General features: G+C 42.1%; 1 pseudogene across 1 annotated transcript in view; it reads right to left on the bottom strand.

Annotated features, from left to right (window-relative positions):
- Nucleotides 1–14592: 14592 nt before the first annotated feature.
- LOC309558498 (zinc finger CCHC domain-containing protein 3-like) overlaps nt 14593–17214 on the bottom strand; it is a 34280-nt pseudogene continuing 31658 nt past the window's right edge. The window contains exon 3 of the transcript in view: nt 14593–15257. The product of the transcript in view is annotated as a zinc finger CCHC domain-containing protein 3-like (transcript). The remainder of the gene's footprint in view (nt 15258–17214) is intronic.

Below are 17214 nucleotides of genomic sequence, written 5' to 3'. Positions count from 1 at the left end.
TAATATCAATGGTCATGGAAAATTGTATCTCCAGGCGAAATGTCTCTTGTTGTTTTTAGATTGACTGAAGAAGAGCTAAAACTTCTGTCAATATTCACTTCAATATGTGGCCCTTTATAGGAGACGTCCTCTCACTTCCATTTTCAATGATAATGCGACACAAGAACAGAAAATGTGGAATACAGACACCAGGAAAAACAAAATGTTTGGGTAGGTTTTTTTGGCAACTACACCACTGACACCAGTGTGCCGGGAGTGCTACACCACTGAATGGGAGCATTACCCCACTGACACCAATCTAATGGGGACACTGAATTATTGACACCAATGTAATGGAGGCGCTACACCACTGTAATTAGAGCCCTACACCACTGACACCAATACACTAAGGGAACTACACCACTGAAATTAGAGCCCTACACCACTGACACCAATACACTAAGGGAACTACACCACTGAAATTATAGCCCTACACCACTGACACCAATACACTAAGGGAACTACACCACTGAAATTAGAGCCCTACACCACTGACACCAATACACTAAGGGAACTACACCACTGAAATTAGAGCCCTACACCACTGACACCAATACACTAAGGGAACTACACCACTGAAATTAGAGCCCTACACCACTGACACCAATACACTAAGGGAACTACACCACTGAAATTAAAGCCCTACACCACTGACACCAATACACTAAGGGAACTACACCACTGAAATTATAGCCCTACACCAATGACACCAATACACTAAGGGAACTACACCTTAGGTTTAACTAATGTAACGGAGGTACTAAACCACTGACAACAATGTTCTGGGGACACTACACCACTGACCCCAATGAATGGGAACATTTCACTACTAACACCTATGTGACACGGACACTGCACCACAGACACCAGTGTAATGGGGGTACTACATTATTGACACCAGTGTAATGGGGGTACTACACCACTGACATTAATGTGATGGGGACACTACACCAGTGACATTAATGTTATGGGGACACTACACCACTGAAACTAATGTGATGGGGGTACTACACCACTGACACCAATGTAATGGGGGTACTATACCACTGACACCAATGTGATGGAGACACTACACCACTGACACCAATGTAATGGGGGTACTATACCACTGACACCAATGTGATGGAGACACTACACCACTGACACCAATCTAATGGGGGTACTATACCACTGACACCAATGTGATGGGGGCATTACACCACTGACACCAATGTGATGGGGACACTACACCACTGACACCAATATGATGGGGACACTACACCACTAACACTAATTTGATGGGGACACTACACCACTGACACCAATGTGATGGGGACACTACACCACTGACACCAATGTGATGGAGACACTACACCACTAACACTAATTTGATGGGGACACTACACCACTGACACCAATGTGATGGAGACACTACACCACTGACACCAATGTGATGGGGGTACTACACCATTACACCACTGACACCAATGTGATGGGGACACTACACCACTGACACCAATGTGATGGAGACACTACACCACTAACACTAATTTGATGGGGACACTACACCACTGACACCAATGTGATGGAGACACTACACCACTGACACCAATGTGATGGGGGTACTTCACCATTACACCACTGACACCAATGTGATGGGGACACTACACCACTGACACCAATGTGATGGAGACACTACACCACTAACACTAATTTGATGGGGACACTACACCACTGACACCAATGTGATGGAGACTCTACACCACTGACACCAATGTGATGGAGACACTACACCACTGACACCAATGTGATGGGGGTACTACACCGCTAACACCAAAGTAGTGAATGCATTACACATTGTAGATTTGTTTTCAGGACTTGCTGGTGTCTTACATAATTCATTGTTCTATAATAATGACAGCACTGCTTTTTGCATACGAATTTAGAAAGCCATTTTAGGGCTGAAGATTACATAAAACCCCCAAAACAATCTATATTTTCTGAAAGCAGACATATTTCTTTCCCAAAAGAGAAATAATTTAAACTGGGGTTGGTAAGAGAATTTTAGATTACCGCCAAGGACAACACATGCAGTAATGACTGACAAAATTGAGCTACCCCCCCCCCCCCTTTCCCCTTTCCCTTTTCCCCTTTCCCTATTAATAGTGATGGAATGAGTTTGCACAAGAGCAACTGTGGAGTTAAAATGCATCTCCTAGCAAAATTACAATGGAAAGAAAACATTAATTTGGGGTTTAGATTTCATAGCTACTCCCTAATAAATACTTGCTAGAGCCTCAATATGCAATAAATTCCAGCCCAAAAACATTTTTTTTTTCATGCTAATATTCAATTGCATAGAACCTGGTGCAGCTTAGCATAGAAACCAATCAGCTTCCATGTTTTCTTTTCAAAGCTTAATTAAACAAGCTGAGGTTAGAAGCTGATTGGCTACCATGCACAGCTGCACCAAATTTTGCACACTCAAATTTTAGTAAATCTACTCCATTGGATGCTTCTTCTGATGAATAGTAATCCTAGAGAAAGCTCCAGCAATGCACACTCTAGGTCGGCCCCTGCAGTTCCCAACAGCTTTACTTTGACTATTACATCTCTTCCTGGAATTACATTGGGTTTCCTGAGGAGGGAGGCAGAGCATTTAGAGAGTTTGCAGTCATGTTACTGCCAATAAACTCATTTAAAAAAGTGATTAAAGTGTTACTAAACCCAGGAGCCTGCAGTCACTATACCTGGTCTCCCCAGGAGCCTGCAGTCACTATATCTGCTCTCCCCAGGAGCCTGCAGTCACTATATCTGATCTTCCAGGAGCCTGCAGTCACTATATCTGCTCTCCCCAGGAGCCTGCAGTCACTATATCTGCTCTCCCCAGGAGCCTGCAGTCACTATATCTGCTCTCCCCAGGAGCCTGCAGTCACTATATCTGGTCTCCCCAGGAGCCTGCAGTCACTATATCTGGTCTCCCCAGGAGCCTGCAGTCACTATATCTGCTCTCCCCAGGAGCCTGCAGTCACTATATCTGGTCTCCCCAGGAGCCTGCAGTCACTATATCTGCTCTCCCCAGGAGCCTGCATTCACTATATCTGCTCTCCCCAGGAGCCTGCAGTCACTATATCTGGTCTCCCCAGGAGCCTGCAGTCACTATATCTGGTCTCCCCAGGAGCCTGCAGTCACTATATCTGCTCTCCCCAGGAGCCTGCAGTCACTATATCTGGTCTCCCCAGGAGCCTGCAGTCACTATATCTGCTCTCCCCAGGAGCCTGCATTCACTATATCTGCTCTCCCCAGGAGCCTGCAGTCACTATATCTGGTCTCCCCAGGAGCCTGCAGTCACTATATCTGGTCTCCCCAGGAGCCTGCAGTCACTATATCTGCTCTCCCCAGGAGCCTGCAGTCACTATATCTGATCTCCCACAGTACACAGAACATGGAAATGCAATTATTTTAGTAAATATATAGTGCTAACGCTCTATTTTTACTGTGCAGATGAGCAAATCTGCCTGGGTTCACCATGTAAACAGTTTGGCAAATCTTACTTTTTCTTAAAGTCCATTTAGGTCTATGGGGGATGGTGGGTGGCAATAATTCTGGCCATTTGTAACATTGTATATATTGTACCTGTGGGATCCCTCTAGAAGTTGGAATTCACTGTAGACACTGCTACTCTGGTGATCTCCTCTAGCTTCTGAGTCCCATGCAGTAACATCACCATACAGTCCCATACAGTGATATCACCATCCAGTCCCATGCAGTGACATCACCAACTCACCCAATCAGAGAATGCTTTGCATTCGTTGATAAAAATGCAAAGCATTCCCTGAATGGTGTCCATGGCAGCCATGGAAGCTAGGAGAGATCACTGGAGTAGTGGTGTCTACTTCAGTGATTTATAGCTTCCAAGGGGTAAGGTATATACATGCTTAAAATAGGCCAAGTTGGAACAGTGTAAATGTGTAAGAAATATCCATTTCTGGAATTCATCTTCAAAACAGTTAACCACATCCCGCCTGCCCTATTGCAGAATGACGGCGGGAATGTGGTTGCATTATCCTGACCGGACGTCATATGATGGCGGCAGGATAATGCGCTCTGCGCGCCCCCCGGGGGCGCGCAGAGCGGCGATCGGTGATGCGAGGTGTCACACTGACTCCCTGCATCTCCGATCTCGGTAAAGAGCCTACTGACGTAGGCTCTTTACCATGTAACCAGCCGTTTCCAATCACGGCTGGTCACATAGTAAACAGGAAGAGCCGTTGATCGGCTTTCCTCAATATGTGCCTGACAGGCACGAGTAAAGGAGCGCCGATCGGCAGCTCCTCTGATGGGGGGGGGGGGGGGTCGTCACTGGTAATCAGATCATTGAAAGTGCCCTGTATTGAAGTGGTTAAATACTGAAAACTTTATATTATCCTAAACAAAATTGTCAGCTCTTCCTAACAACTCCAACACATGCTGACAATATGACAGCTGTAAACTCACCTTCCCTCAGCCTCACATTTCTGAGTCCGACATGAGGCATGGCACTGTTCAGGCTCTGAGCAAGAGGCACCGCCTCAAAACGCGTCAGCCGATCTTCTGGACTTAGACAGTGGACTCCAACACTATGGACGTTGTCTGTCGGAGTTAATGTGCTGGTTTACATCACTTGTTTGTGAGTAGACACTTTTTAATTGTTTATTAATAAAAGCCTACTGAGGATAATGCGCTAGGCTGGTGCGCCCTCTTTTTTGTTTATGTTTACTGTACAGGTTAATGCATGACCTCGGTTCGTAGTGTAAGAACTGACACTTCCTGTGAAGAAACTATACATTCCATAATCCCTGGGGCTCTGAGTCTAGAACTTGTACAAGAACTTGTACAGGTGAGAACAACATAGTAATCAGATCTGACACAGACACAAGCAGGCATCGTAATTAACATGAAGATTGCCATGCCGTCTTTCATCACATTAGCACTCCTGCATTTGTTTTGCAACACAGAGGAAATGGTGAGGCAGGCACTGGATGCCGTGTCACCCAGGACAAAATGTTGTCTGTCCCTGTGAATAGGGACATGCTAGGTGAATGAATACATGCACATAAGGGAATTGATCATCCATGACATTACAAACTGCAGCGACAACATGTGAGCCCATCATTACACTAATACCAAGTTAAAACAATGGACACATTTGAAAGTGTAGAACGTCTGTACAAATAAGGGGAATTAAGCATGTTTCTATTCTTTTTTTCTTTATAACTAAAAAAAAAAAAAAAAAATAAATATATATATATATATACTGTATATATAAATCCTTAGATTGTATGTTCATGAACAGGATCATTCTAACCCTCTTGTATTGAATTGTATTTTACCTGTACTGCTTACCTTTATATTGTGAAGTACTGCAGAAACTTGTTAGTGCTATTGCTGTTTATGTCCTGAATACTACTACAACTTCTACTAATACTGCTACTACTACAACTGCAACTTATACTACTACAACTTATACTACTACAACTGCAACTTATACTACTACTACAACTTCTACTAATACTACTACTACAACTGCAACTTATACTACTACTACAACTTCTACTAATACTACAACTTCTACTACTACAACTGCAACTTATACTACTACTACAACTTCTACTAATACTACTACTACAACAACTACTACTATTACTTCTACTACTACTACTTCTTCTACTACTATTACTACAACTTCTACAAATACTACTACTACTACTACTACTACTACAACTACTACTACAACTTCTATCAATACTACTACTACAACTTCTACTACAACTACTAATACAACTTCTATCAATACTACTACAACTACTACTACAACTACTACTAATAGTAATTATATAATTGTATGACTCTCCGTGGGATGATTGCTGATTGGTTATAATATAATAATTTGTGTATTTGTTTATTTTGTTGTAAAGTTGATGATAAATAAATCATGTGACCAGCTACAAAGTGTTTTCTTTACTGTCCATCAATATAAAATATGATTATTACATGAATATGATCAACTCAGGAATTTTTCAATAACTTAAAGTGGAGTTCCACCCAAAAGTGAACTTCCACCTATCTGCTCAAACACATACCCCCCCCCCCCCCCCGCATTTGGTTGCCACAATTGTCACCTTTTTTGGGGGAGGGGAGAACAGGTACCCTTTCCCACTTCCAGGAGACGGCGCTGCGGTGCCGTCCCTCGGAAGTTCAGCCCCTCCTCCTTCCTCCACCGCCGGGCCACTTAGAAAGCGCAGTGGGCTTCCCGCATGCGCAGTAGGGAACCAGCTGTGAAGCCGAAAGACTTTACTGCCGGTTTCCCTTACAATGAAATCTAGTTTTGTTCTTTTTTAAAATGAAAAAATTGATTCCCCAGACATGTAAAGAATGTCTGCAGCTGTCCCTTGCAATGATTGCTTTCCACCACTAGATGTCTATGTTCCTCTGGGTTGAATTATGGCCAGTATCTTTTAACCCACTTCTGGATGAGTAGTCATAGCTAGGACTACAGGAGGACACTGATGGAGCCGTGTCATTAATCAACACAATATACATCTAAAGTCATCGTCTGTAGGAGTACAAATAGAAAAGTAGATCTCACACTATTTTCCTGCAAACTTCTCTATACAATATGTTCATCCATCAAGTCCTGTATGCCGGGTGTAATTCTCAGTATCTGTTCTTATTCTGTATGTATGGACTCTGCACAGTACCACTTCTCTTGTCCTGTATACTGGGTGTAATTCTCAGTATCTGTTCCTATTCTGTATGTATGGACTCTGCACAGTGACTGCCTCAATATGCAATAAATTCCAGCCCAAAAACATTTTTTTTTTCATGCTAATATTCAATTGCATAGAACCTGGTGCAGCTTAGCATAGAAACCAATCAGCTTCCATGTTTTCTTTTCAAAGCTTAATTAAACAAGCTGAGGTTAGAAGCTGATTGGCTACCATGCACAGCTGCACCAAATTTTGCACACTCAAATTTTAGTAAATCTACTCCATTGGATGCTTCTTCTGATGAATAGTAATCCTAGAGAAAGCTCCAGCAATGCACACTCTAGGTCGGCCCCTGCAGTTCCCAACAGCTTTACTTTGACTATTACATCTCTTCCTGGAATTACATTGGGTTTCCTGAGGAGGGAGGCAGAGCATTTAGAGAGTTTGCAGTCATGTTACTGCCAATAAACTCATTTAAAAAAGTGATTAAAGTGTTACTAAACCCAGGAGCCTGCAGTCACTATACCTGGTCTCCCCAGGAGCCTGCAGTCACTATATCTGCTCTCCCCAGGAGCCTGCAGTCACTATATCTGATCTTCCAGGAGCCTGCAGTCACTATATCTGCTCTCCCCAGGAGCCTGCAGTCACTATATCTGCTCTCCCCAGGAGCCTGCAGTCACTATATCTGCTCTCCCCAGGAGCCTGCAGTCACTATATCTGGTCTCCCCAGGAGCCTGCAGTCACTATATCTGGTCTCCCCAGGAGCCTGCAGTCACTATATCTGCTCTCCCCAGGAGCCTGCAGTCACTATATCTGGTCTCCCCAGGAGCCTGCAGTCACTATATCTGCTCTCCCCAGGAGCCTGCATTCACTATATCTGCTCTCCCCAGGAGCCTGCAGTCACTATATCTGGTCTCCCCAGGAGCCTGCAGTCACTATATCTGGTCTCCCCAGGAGCCTGCAGTCACTATATCTGCTCTCCCCAGGAGCCTGCAGTCACTATATCTGGTCTCCCCAGGAGCCTGCAGTCACTATATCTGCTCTCCCCAGGAGCCTGCATTCACTATATCTGCTCTCCCCAGGAGCCTGCAGTCACTATATCTGGTCTCCCCAGGAGCCTGCAGTCACTATATCTGGTCTCCCCAGGAGCCTGCAGTCACTATATCTGCTCTCCCCAGGAGCCTGCAGTCACTATATCTGATCTCCCACAGTACACAGAACATGGAAATGCAATTATTTTAGTAAATATATAGTGCTAACGCTCTATTTTTACTGTGCAGATGAGCAAATCTGCCTGGGTTCACCATGTAAACAGTTTGGCAAATCTTACTTTTTCTTAAAGTCCATTTAGGTCTATGGGGGATGGTGGGTGGCAATAATTCTGGCCATTTGTAACATTGTATATATTGTACCTGTGGGATCCCTCTAGAAGTTGGAATTCACTGTAGACACTGCTACTCTGGTGATCTCCTCTAGCTTCTGAGTCCCATGCAGTAACATCACCATACAGTCCCATACAGTGATATCACCATCCAGTCCCATGCAGTGACATCACCAACTCACCCAATCAGAGAATGCTTTGCATTCGTTGATAAAAATGCAAAGCATTCCCTGAATGGTGTCCATGGCAGCCATGGAAGCTAGGAGAGATCACTGGAGTAGTGGTGTCTACTTCAGTGATTTATAGCTTCCAAGGGGTAAGGTATATACATGCTTAAAATAGGCCAAGTTGGAACAGTGTAAATGTGTAAGAAATATCCATTTCTGGAATTCATCTTCAAAACAGTTAACCACATCCCGCCTGCCCTATTGCAGAATGTGGTTGCATTATCCTGACCGGACGTCATATGATGGCGGCAGGATAATGCGCTCTGCGCGCCCCCCGGGGGCGCGCAGAGCGGCGATCGGTGATGCGAGGTGTCACACTGACTCCCTGCATCTCCGATCTCGGTAAAGAGCCTACTGACGTAGGCTCTTTACCATGTAACCAGCCGTTTCCAATCACGGCTGGTCACATAGTAAACAGGAAGAGCCGTTGATCGGCTTTCCTCAGTATGTGCCTGACAGGCACGAGTAAAGGAGCGCCGATCGGCAGCTCCTCTGATGGGGGGGGGGGGGGGGGTCGTCACTGGTAATCAGATCATTGAAAGTGCCCTGTATTGAAGTGGTTAAATACTGAAAACTTTATATTATCCTAAACAAAATTGTCAGCTCTTCCTAACAACTCCAACACATGCTGACAATATGACAGCTGTAAACTCACCTTCCCTCAGCCTCACATTTCTGAGTCCGACATGAGGCATGGCACTGTTCAGGCTCTGAGCAAGAGGCACCGCCTCAAAACGCGTCAGCCGATCTTCTGGACTTAGACAGTGGACTCCAACACTATGGACGTTGTCTGTCGGAGTTAATGTGCTGGTTTACATCACTTGTTTGTGAGTAGACACTTTTTAATTGTTTATTAATAAAAGCCTACTGAGGATAATGCGCTAGGCTGGTGCGCCCTCTTTTTTGTTTATGTTTACTGTACAGGTTAATGCATGACCTCGGTTCGTAGTGTAAGAACTGACACTTCCTGTGAAGAAACTATACATTCCATAATCCCTGGGGCTCTGAGTCTAGAACTTGTACAAGAACTTGTACAGGTGAGAACAACATAGTAATCAGATCTGACACAGACACAAGCAGGCATCGTAATTAACATGAAGATTGCCATGCCGTCTTTCATCACATTAGCACTCCTGCATTTGTTTTGCAACACAGAGGAAATGGTGAGGCAGGCACTGGATGCCGTGTCACCCAGGACAAAATGTTGTCTGTCCCTGTGAATAGGGACATGCTAGGTGAATGAATACATGCACATAAGGGAATTGATCATCCATGACATTACAAACTGCAGCGACAACATGTGAGCCCATCATTACACTAATACCAAGTTAAAACAATGGACACATTTGAAAGTGTAGAACGTCTGTACAAATAAGGGGAATTAAGCATGTTTCTATTCTTTTTTTCTTTATAACTAAAAAAAAAAAAAAATAAATAAATATATATATATATATACTGTATATATAAATCCTTAGATTGTATGTTCATGAACAGGATCATTCTAACCCTCTTGTATTGAATTGTATTTTACCTGTACTGCTTACCTTTATATTGTGAAGTACTGCAGAAACTTGTTAGTGCTATTGCTGTTTATGTCCTGAATACTACTACAACTTCTACTAATACTGCTACTACTACAACTGCAACTTATACTACTACAACTTATACTACTACAACTGCAACTTATACTACTACTACAACTTCTACTAATACTACTACTACAACTGCAACTTATACTACTACTACAACTTCTACTAATACTACAACTTCTACTACTACAACTGCAACTTATACTACTACTACAACTTCTACTAATACTACTACTACAACAACTACTACTATTACTTCTACTACTACTACTTCTTCTACTACTATTACTACAACTTCTACAAATACTACTACTACTACTACTACAACTACTACTACAACTTCTATCAATACTACTACTACAACTTCTACTACAACTACTAATACAACTTCTATCAATACTACTACAACTACTACTACAACTACTACTAATAGTAATTATATAATTGTATGACTCTCCGTGGGATGATTGCTGATTGGTTATAATATAATAATTTGTGTATTTGTTTATTTTGTTGTAAAGTTGATGATAAATAAATCATGTGACCAGCTACAAAGTGTTTTCTTTACTGTCCATCAATATAAAATATGATTATTACATGAATATGATCAACTCAGGAATTTTTCAATAACTTAAAGTGGAGTTCCACCCAAAAGTGAACTTCCACCTATCTGCTCAAACACATACCCCCCCCCCCCCCGCATTTGGTTGCCACAATTGTCACCTTTTTTGGGGGAGGGGAGAACAGGTACCCTTTCCCACTTCCAGGAGACGGCGCTGCGGTGCCGTCCCTCGGAAGTTCAGCCCCTCCTCCTTCCTCCACCGCCGGGCCACTTAGAAAGCGCAGTGGGCTTCCCGCATGCGCAGTAGGGAACCAGCTGTGAAGCCGAAAGACTTTACTGCCGGTTTCCCTTTCAATGAAATCTAGTTTTGTTCTTTTTTAAAATGAAAAAATTGATTCCCCAGACATGTAAAGAATGTCTGCAGCTGTCCCTTGCAATGATTGCTTTCCACCACTAGATGTCTATGTTCCTCTGGGTTGAATTATGGCCAGTATCTTTTAACCCACTTCTGGATGAGTAGTCATAGCTACGACTACAGGAGGACACTGATGGAGCTGTGTCATTAATCAACACAATATACATCTAAAGTCATCGTCTGTAGGAGTACAAATAGAAAAGTAGATCTCACACTATTTTCCTGCAAACTTCTCTATACAATATGTTCATCCTTCAAATCCTGTATGCCGGGTGTAATTCTCAGTATCTGTTCTTATTCTGTATGTATGGACTCTGCACAGTACCACTTCTCTTGTCCTGTATGCCGGGTGTAATTCTCAGTATCTGTTCTTATTCTGTATGTATGGACTCTGCACAGTACCACTTCTCTTGTCCTGTATGCTGGGTGTAATTCTCAGTATCGGTTCTTATTCTCTATGTATAGACTCTGCACAGTAACACTTCTCCTCTCCTGTATGCTGGGTGTAATTCTCAGTAACTGTTCTTATTCTGTATGTATGGACTCTGCACAGTACCACTTCTCTTGTCCTGTATGCTGGGTGTAATTCTCAGTAACTGTTCTTATTCTGTATGTATGGACTCTGCACAGTACCACTTCTCTTGTCCTGTATGCTGGGTGTAATTCTCGGTATCTGTTCTTATTCTGTATGTATGGACTCTGCACAGTACCACTTCTCTTGTCCTGTATGCTGGGTGTAATTCTCAGTATCTGTTCTTATTCTGTATGTATGGACTCTGCACAGTACCACTTCTCTTGTCCTGTATGCCGGGTGTAATTCTCAGTATCTGTTCTTATTCTGTATGTATGGACTATGCACAGTACCACTTCTCTTGTCCTGTATGCCGGGTGTAATTCTCAGTATCTGTTCTTATTCTGTATGTATGGACTCTGCACAGTACCACTTCTCTTGTCCTGTATGCTGGGTGTAATTCTCAGTATCGGTTCTTATTCTCTATGTATGGACTCTGCACAGTAACACTTCTCCTCTCCTGTATGTTGGGTGTAACTCTCAGTATCTGTTCTTATTCTGTATGTATGGACTCTGCACAGTACCACTTCTCCTGTCCTGTATGCTGGGTGTAATTCTCAGTATCTGTTCTCATTCTGTATGTATGGAGATTTTTATTTGTAAAAACAAACAGAATACATAATAACAGACTGTAACTGTCTGAAAGTAACACAAATACAACAATTACTGATATATCTTCTAGGTCAAAAACTCAAAATAGGTAAAAGAAAATCATAAATATTAATTTCATAAAAGGAAGGACAAGCTCAAAAAAAGGTGCATTAGGGGGGTACTATAAAATAAAGGCACCCACGTCCCTATACATGAATATGCGAATAGAAGAAGAAAGGGGGCGCATAAGGGGAGGGGACTTTCTAGAGGGGTACCGTCATTGGACCAATATATTAGTCAAAAAATGTATAAAATACATCAATCAATATCGTATCTTACACAAGGTTTGATAGAAAATTTCTACAGACCCTAGAACCAACCAGATATGAAATATAGTGTGTTAGTATAAATGTAAAGAACGAAGATGCACAAAACTATAGCCCGACATGTTTCGCGGCAGAAGCCACTTCCTCAGGGGAAGTTGAGGGATTATGTAAACATCAACAGAGCTACTAGAAAAAAAGGAAGAAAAAAGACATATGTATCAAAAACAAAATATAAATAGTACATTTTTGCAAACAAAATATATCATGCATAAACAATTGTACATTTATTGACATGTAGAATATAGAGAGATCAAAGAGAGAGACTAGACCATATAAAACACACCTCAATAGCATGCAAATCGCAGGATTGGTAGATGGATCACAGACCATATGGTAAGTATTCCCCCCCAGGCGAGCACAGGAAATGATCACCAAAAATACAGGCCAAAGTACAATTGAGTATGAGGAAATTGGAAATCTCAATGTATGGGGGATCTAGGTAAGTAATATGAAAAATACATCATGAGAAGAGTGTATGATAAAATACAAAAAATATATAGGTATATCAATCCATGAGTATGAATGATTAGTTAAAATGACAGTATCCATATGTAGTTATTTTACCCAAAAAAATCAAAAGATTCAGAAATGAAACGGAAGACGGGAGGAGCAATGGTAATCCTAAACTGAATGTATAATCAAAGGATAATGACCAAGAGGTGATCAGAGTATCCTAGAATATCTATAAAGGGAAAATAAAAAGTTAAATCTTAGGGGTGATAAAGGAGAGTGAAAGGTCTGTGTATGCATATATGTATGTTATCTTAATCTGCATAAAAAGGTCAAAGGCAGATGGGAGAAAGAGAATAATGAAGTGGTTAAGCACTAATATTATACTCATATCCCCAGCATATGTTAATAAGCATGGAGGGGGTCAGAAATAACTGGGAAGGATATTATAAACAAGAAAAGGATGAAAGAATAAATATGGCTGGGATATAAAGGTTCACATAGATGGCGTTTGACATATGAATGTACCTAGCACAGAATAATGGCCAACATCAAACAGGAACATCATAAGATATCCATTATATAGATGTGGATACAAAAAAGCCATAATCAAGATATAAGAAACCAATATGTTTGGAAAGAGAGATGAATAAAGAGAATGTGCAAAGGGATGTGGGAGGATGGACAGAAAAACTAAAGGTACAGTAAGTCGTGTGTTCCCACAAAAAAAGGGGGGGGGGAGACAGAAATATTGATGGGTCATATAAGATAATCCAGACATGATGTGAAGTGCCATAGACTGGCAGAAGTACCTGGTGTTGTTCACAGCGGCGTATCCCGTCCCCGAATGAATGGCATGAGAAGCCATGCAGGCCTGTATGTAGGGGAAGCTCCACCCCAGAATCGCGTGTAGCGAGACGTGATTTTGTCTCTCCTCGGATAAATCTGCACTATTTTGGAAAGAAGCTCCTCATTATGGATATCTCCATACCCTCCTGGTTACAGCCCGAGTTTCTATCAGGTGTGCCCAGACCCCTTACGCTCCTCAGTCCTGCTATCACAGTAAGGACGATTAAAAGTAAAACTTCCATCATTATAAGTCAGAATCAGAGTCACTCTGCCGACTGCCTGTCTCCATATCAGATTTTGCAGATATGGGATCAGGGGGCGGACGCCTTTTACTGGGCGGGTCATCCTCTGGGTCAGCCGCATATTCCCTTTCCACTCTTTGTAATTTCTGCTCCAGTTCCTGGGCCTCTAGGAAACAGGAGTCGGCATCTGACCCTGAAAAGATCCCATACCTATTGGTGGAAACTGCCCTCCTAACTTCTGGTGTCCCTTTCACCTTCTTAGCTGGCTTCCACACTAAGGTCCCCTCACTTTCAGGTTTACGGGTAGACTTATAATTTTTTTCCTTCTATTATGGCTGGGAATGTTCTCCAGAGAGGCAGGAACTGAAACAGATGGAGAGTGTACAACCGGCCGCTGATCCTCAGCCTGCTGAACACTGTCCGCCCATCGTGGAGTAGTCTCCTGAACCTCTGGGTCCACCTCCTCCCTAGTAAAGTTAGCCCCATTCATGAAGGCCTCCTTCTTTAGATGTTCTGCTGCAGCCAACAGTTCATCACCTACAGATTCCTCACCCAACCCATGTTATAGAAGGCCTCCAGGCAATCTCTGTGGAAATAACCAAGCCTTCCACATAGATTGCACTTTCTCACAAGTCGATCTGATGTGGCCAACCTCTCCACAAAGATTACACTTCAGGATCGTACAAACACTGGCCACATGGCTGGATTTACTGAATTTGAAACATAACCTGGGCTGTCCTGCATAGAAGCAAACTCCTCTCTCCTGCCCAATGAAAAAGGAGTTTGGCAGGTGATGGGTAACATTGTTAGTTTGCTTCAACTTAACCAACACCCTCCAAGCACCAGTCCACCAGATCCCATCACTGTCTTTAGTTCTTGTCAAACCGGAAACCATTTCACAATGTCTTCCAAGCCAGATGACAATATCCTGGGGGGGGGGGGGGCACGTAAATTATATATATATATATATATACTGTATATACTGTATAAACATTTGCTGTGTCACGTTTGGAGATGGGAGTGAAGATGAAATTCTTCCAGCCCTCTTTGTCCCGAAACCTAGTAAAGCCGGCCCAGAATCTGTCTAAGTCAGACATGAGCTTAAAGCTGACATCATAACCTTGTCTATCGGGGAGGTTGATGACCGCCAGTATGTCTGCAGGCACAAACCCCATCTTCTGACACAGCAACTCCCTTAGTACAATCCTTCTATCAGGGAGCTCCTCTCTGGAACCCCATAATACATTTGTTCATAACGTCTATGGGTAGAATAAGGCTGCAGATGTGACTATCAGGCGGCGCAAATACAGATGCATTTCATGCCGCGTGGCTATTCACTCTGCAATACACTGTGTATTTGAACTCTTAACTATGTTCACTCTTATAGTAAATTTGCTCTGTACAATGGAAATGTTCTTAGCTTAGTAAATAAGATGACACTGTGCATACTTCAATCATCCAATCATGTGCAAGGAAAATCCTTTTTTTTTTTACATTTTTCCTGCCCATGATTGGCTGTTCTCTGCAAAGTGAAATTTTGTGTGACTTCTAAACATCACAACATAACTAATTTATTTTTAATTACATAGTATTATGTTGTATACTTTATTATATTAATATAATATATTGTTCATATAATAATAATAATCTCTCCAGAGCTGTTTTGCCAGTGCAATTGCAGCCAGTTTATACAGCATTCTGGATTGGATGGGGGAGGGGGGCTTTTCCTGGCAATGAGAGATTTCTAAAACATCAGAACATAACTGATTATAAAATTACATACTATTATTTTGTATACTTTTTTACATTAAAATATTATATTGTTCATATATTAATGATAATAATATTATCTCTGGAGCTCTTCTGCCAGTACAGCTGCAGCCGGTTGATATAGGATTCTGGAATGGATGGGGGAGGGGAGCTTTTCCTGGAAATGAGAAATTTCCCAGCACACTTTACTTTCACTCTCACTCTTTGTTCTGTATGTTTCATCCATCAGTATCTGTACTTATTGGGGTTGATTTCATGGTTTGTGGATTTACTTTCACTTTGGAGGACTTAGTGCAGCACTGATGAAGCCTGTGTTCCAGAATTTGTTTATTATATTTATAAACATTTTAATATTCAGATCTTTTATTATTTATTTGATAAAACACTCACACAGTGTATAAAAAACACCTATTCCAGAGATGTAAGCAAAGAGCAGTGTACATGAAGTCATTTCTGTGAGTGCTGCACCCTGCATTCATCAGCTGCCAAGAGAGGAGAAGGAGGTAAATTACCCCTATAGAATCCTATGTGAACCGACTGCCATTGTACAGGCAGAAGAGCTCCAGATAAATTATTATTAATAATATTATTATTATATAAACATTATAATATCTATAATAATAAAATACAAGTGTCTCTGGACTGCGCTACTGCACATGTCCCCCACAGACAGCCATTGGGAGTGCAGAGACTTCACCCCGACCTACTTCAGTCAGTTAGGACAGGACTTCCCAAACTGTGGGTGGCAACCCACAGCCACATCTGTGTGAATAGCCCGCAGTCACTGCTGCCAGCCCATAACAACTGCCTTTTCACATTATGGTGATGAATTCTGTCATGAATAAAAAAAATCTATTTAAATGTTGCATTCAATGTACTTCATAATGCACAATTGATATATATTAGAAATGAATAAATGCAGTATTGCACTTCAGCATGTGATCAGCTCTGCAGTTCTGTGGGTAATTTGTATAAACCACTCCCACCTACCAATCAGACAGTAGAAGTTATCTGCTGAGCAGCACACATAGGCTCTGTGTACACCATCGGGGTTACATAGCAGATAAGTATAGAGAGAGAGAGTAGGAGGCGTCTCATTACTCTGTGAAGCTGACATTTTGTACTGTGTATATTATATATATATATATATATATATATGGGAATATTGTCTGATTAGAGAACACAAACACAGCTCTTATCGGGGCACATTAAAGGGGACTCCGAAGGCATTATTTAAGGGGGGCTCCGATGGCATTATTAAAGGGGGGCTCCAAAGGCATTATTTAAGAAGGGCTCTGACGGCATTATTTAAGGGGGGCTCCGACTGCATTATTAAAGGGGGGCTCAGACGGCATTATTAAAGGGGGGCTCCGACGGCATTATTAAAGGGGGACTCTGACGGCATTATTAAGGG

Source organism: Pelophylax lessonae (genome assembly GCF_965119305.1).
Source record: "Pelophylax lessonae genome assembly, chromosome: 6".
Classification (NCBI taxonomy): Eukaryota; Metazoa; Chordata; class Amphibia; order Anura; family Ranidae; genus Pelophylax; species Pelophylax lessonae.
The sequence above is the reverse complement of the archived record's forward strand: the minus strand, read 5'-3'. Positions and strand labels throughout refer to the sequence as shown.